Here is a 5,000-nt window from a genome sequence, read left to right as displayed (position 1 = left end):
GGTTAAGGACAACGTGGGTTAGGTTAAGGGACAACGTGGGTTAGGTTAAGGGACAACGTGGGTTAGGTTAAGGGACAACGTGGGTTAGGTTAAGGGACAACGTGGGTTAGGTTAAGGGACAACGTGGGTTAGGTTAAGGGACAACGTTGGTTAGGTTAAGGGACAACGTGGGTTAGGTTAAGGGACAACGTGGGTTAGGTTAAGGGACAACGTGGGTTAGGGTTAAGGGACAACGTGGGTTAGGTTAAGGGACAACGTGGTTAGGTTAAGGACAACGTGGGTTAGGTTAAGGGACAACGTGGGTTAGGTTAAGGGACAACGTGGGGTTAGGTTAAGGGACAACGTGGGTTAGGTTAAGGGACAACGTGGGTTAGGTTAAGGGACACGTGGGTTAGGTTAAGGGACAACGTGGGTTAGGTTAAGGGACAACGTGGGTTAGGTTAAGGACAACGTGGGTTAGGTTAAGGGACAACGTGGGTTAGGTTAAGGGACAACGTCGGTTAGGTTAAGGGACAACGTCGGTTAGGTTAAGGGACAACGTCGGTTAGGTTTAAGGGACAACGTCGGTTAGTTAAGGGACAACGTCGTTATGGTTAAGGGACAACGTCGGTTAGGTTAAGGGACAACGTGGGTTAGGTTAAGGGACAACGTGGGTTAGGTAAGGGACAACTTGAGTTAGGTTAAGGGACAACTTGAGTTAGGTTAAGGGCAAATTGAGTTAGGTTAAGGGACAAATTGAGTAGGTTAAGGGACAAATTGAGTTAGGTTAAGGGACAAATTGAGTTAGGTTAAGGGACAAATTGAGTTAGGTTAAGGGACAACTTGAGTTAGGTTAAGGGGGACAAATTGAGTAGGTAAGGGACAAATTGAGTTAGGTTAAGGGACAAATTGAGTTAGGTTAAGGGACAACTTGAGTTAGGTTAAGGGACAACTTGAGTTAGGTTAAGGGACCAACTTGAGTTAGGTTAAGGGACAACTTGAGTTAGGTTAAGGGACAACTTGAGTTAGGTTAAGGGACAACTTGAGTAGGTTAAGGGACAACTTGAGTTAGGTTAAGGGACAACTTGAGTTAGGTTAAGGGACAACTTGAGTTAGGTTAAGGGACAACTTGAGTTAGGTTAAGGGACAACTTGAGTTAGGTTAGGGGACAACTTGAGTTAGGTAAAGGGACAACTTGAGTTAGGTTAAGGGACAACTTGAGTTAGGTTAAGGGACAACTTGAGTTAGGTTAAGGGACAACTTGAGTTAGGTTAAGGGACAACTTGAGTTAGGTTAAGGACAACTTGAGTTAGGTTAAGGGACAACTTGAGTTAGGTTAAGGGACAACTTGAGTTAGGTTAAGGGACAACTTGAGTTAGGTTAAGGGACAACTTGAGTTAGGTTAAGGGACAACGTGGGTTAGGTTAAGGGACAAATTGAGTTAGGTTAAGGGACAACTTGAGTTAGGTTAAGGGACAACTTGAGTTAGGTTAAGGGACAACTTGAGTTAGGTTAAGGGACAACTTGAGTTAGGTTAAGGGACAACTTGAGTTAGGTTAAGGACAACTTGAGTTAGGTTAAGGGACAACTTGAGTTTAGGTTAAGGGACAACTTGAGTTAGGTTAAGGGACAACTTGAGTTAGGTTAAGGGACAACTTGAGTTAGGTTAAGGGACAACTTGAGTTAGGTTAAGGGACAACTTGAGTTAGGTTAAGGGACAACTTGAGTTAGGTTAAGGGACAACTTGAGTTAGGTTAAGGGACAACTTGAGTTAGGGTTAAGTGACAACTTGAGTTAGGTTAAGGGACAACTTGAGTTAGGTTAAGGGACAACTTGAGTTAGGTTAAGGGACAACTTGAGTTAGGTTAAGGGACAAATTGAGTTAGGTTAAGGGACAAATTGAGTTAGGTTAAGGGACAAATTGAGTTAGTTAAGGGACAAATTGAGTTAGGTTAAGGGACAAATTGAGTTAGGTTAAGGGACAAATTGAGTTAGGTTAAGGGACAAATTGAGTTAGGTTAAGGGACAAATTGAGTTAGGTTAAGGGACAAATTGAGTTAGGTTAAGGACAAATTGAGTTAGGTTAAGGGACAAATTGAGTTAGGTTAAGGGACAATATTGAGTTAGGTTAAGGGACAAATTGAGTTAGGTTAAGGGACAAATTGAGTTAGGTTAAGGGACAATTGAGTTAGGTTAAGCGATAATCTGGTACAGCCACAGTTAGGTTAAGCGATAATCTGTACAGCCTCAGTTAGGTTAAGCGATAATCTGGTACAAGCCACAGTTAGGTTAAGCGATAATCTGGTACAGCCACAGTTAGGTTAAGCGATAAACTGGTACAGCCACAGTTAGGTTAAGCGATAAACTGGTACAGCCACAGTTAGGTTAAGCGATAAACTGGTACAGCCACAGTTAGGTTAAGCGATAAACTGGTACAGCCACAGTTAGGTTAAGCGATAAACTGGTACAGCCACAGTTAGGTTAAGCGATAAACTGGTACAGCCACAGTTAGGTTAAGCGATAAACTGGTACAGCCACAGTTAGGTTAAGCGATAAACTGGTACAGCACAGTTAGGTTAAGCGAATAAACTGGTACAGCCACAGTTAGGTTAAGCGATAAACTGGTACAGCCACAGTTAGGTTAAGCGATAATCTGGTACAGCCACAGTTAGGTTAAGCGATAATCTGGTACAGCCACAGTTAGGTTAAGCGATAAACTGTACAGCACAGTTAGGTTAAGCGATAAACTGGTACAGCCACAGTTAGGTTAAGCGATAATCTGGTACAGCCACAGTTAGGTTAAGCGATAATCTGGTACAGCCACAGTTAGGTTAAGCGATAAACTGGTACAGCCACAGTTAGGTTAAGCGATAAACTGGTACAGCCACAGTTAGGTTAAGCGATAAACTGGTACAGCCACAGTTAGGTTAAGCGATAAACTGGTACAGCCACAGTTAGGTTAAGCGATAAACTGGTACAGCCACAGTTAGGTTAAGCGATAAACTGGTACAGCCACAGTTAGGTTAAGCGATAAACTGGTACAGCCACAGTTAGGTTAAGCGATAAACTGGTACAGCCACAGTTAGGTTAAGCGATAAACTGGTACAGCCACAGTTAGGTTAAGCGATAAACTGGTACAGCCACAGTTAGGTTAAGCGATAAACTGGTACAGCCACAGTTAGGTTAAGCGATAAACTGGTACAGCCACAGTTAGGTTAAGCGATAAACTGGTACAGCCACAGTTAGGTTAAGCGATAAACTGGTACAGCCACAGTTAGGTTAAGCGATAAACTGGTACAGCCACAGTTAGGTTAAGCGATAAACTGGTACAGCCACAGTTAGGTTAAGCGATAAACTGGTACAGCCACAGTTAGGTTAAGCGATAAACTGGTACAGCCACAGTTAGGTTAAGCGATAAACTGGTACAGCCACAGTTAGGTTAAGCGATAAACTGGTACAGCCACAGTTAGGTTAAGCGATAAAGTTGGTTAAATTTGGTATTGTGTGGGAAGGGGGCAGAGAGAGAGGGGGGGGGGGTGGATAGTGGTGGCAGTACACGGATGCCTGAGTCACCGTTCAGATACGTCACGTCGGTTCGATGCTTGTAGCAAGAGGCTGGCGGATGTGGTCTCTCACTTCTGCAATTTTTCATGTGGTATAACACGAGGGCGGGGGATGATATTTGGTGCCCCTCTGTGTAGGATGTGTGTTGGTGGTGTTGATTTATCTGAGCAATGGTAGTTGTCGGAGGAGTGGGGTATTGTGCTTTTATAGGTGGACCTACTGCTCTGGTTATCATAGTGTCGACGGTGCAATGTGGCAGAGAGGATGCACTCGACATTGTCGCATTCAGATGTTTACGTATTGTGTGTCTCCGTTGCAGGCCGAGAGTGGTGCATGTTCGAGTGTCTGGCTGACGTGCGATTCACGTTGTGTGCCCAGTCTTACAGCACGTATAGGGACATTCGCATAAATCATCTATATTTGGCCTTGCATCATTTACTAAGCAGTGCCGTGAGACGACCGAACTATTAGGAAAGTACTGATGTACCGCATAATGTTTACCTTCCACCACACGGCGAGTATCGACTGTGCCCAGCGTTGCCACCGCAGCAGCGGTCACCGTCACCATTGTGCGGCGGAACGGAACATCTATATCCTCAGAGGAGCACTCTTTGCCGCGGCGTCACGTCTCGCGGCCTGCCGGCCAGCGCCCACGACGAACTTACTGCATGTATAGGGACAGCGGGAATTTGGCATACTTGATATTAACTCTTCATGAGGCGCAAGATATAGGGGTGGATTGCAACTTACGACTGCGAGAAAAGTCCGCCGTTCATCCGCCGGAGTTGCGATTTCGGCGGGGCACGTACGGTCGCGGTGGAGCACTTGGTGCGGCGTACGACACCCGGGTTGCGGCTCCTGCGCTGGAGGGGGGTGCAGGTTTTGTGTGGGGTGGGGGGGGTCGTGGCTCCAAATGAGCACTGTGGGCCCCATACATGCTTAGTCCGCGTGGCCTCCCCCAGGTGGCTTGGTACCGTCGTTGCACCACGTCATGTCGCACGTACTGTCGGCATTGCACGTGCTTCCGTCCTATCATTCATAGATGGCGTTGCCGTGTTTTGCCACTCTTGCCTCGCGCAGTTCACGCACATTCCCATAGGTGGCCGTACCCTCACCCTCCACCTAACGACTATCACCACCCACACTAACCGCCCCGGGGACTTGCCAACGGACACACCCTATCCCAAGTCTATTTTCTACGAAGCATCATGTGTTATTATATTTTATTTCACATCCATAGTGTGCGGGGTATTGTAGTTCACCGTACTGCGGTGGACGCTATGCTACCAGGGGGCGCGGGCCACGACGAAGGCGGACCACACTCCGGCCGACGGCCGACGCCGGCCGCAAAGTGATACGCTGTAGAGCGGCAGTAGACTGCGCGCCCGGCCGCCGCCGCGGCACCCATCGCAGCACCCACGGCGAGGGTGGGGCCCCCCGCAAAACCGATACGCCTC

Source organism: Schistocerca gregaria, unplaced genomic scaffold, assembly GCF_023897955.1.
Source record: "Schistocerca gregaria isolate iqSchGreg1 unplaced genomic scaffold, iqSchGreg1.2 ptg000609l, whole genome shotgun sequence".
Lineage (NCBI taxonomy): Eukaryota > Metazoa > Arthropoda > Insecta > Orthoptera > Acrididae > Schistocerca > Schistocerca gregaria.
Note: the sequence above shows the minus strand (reverse complement) of the source record.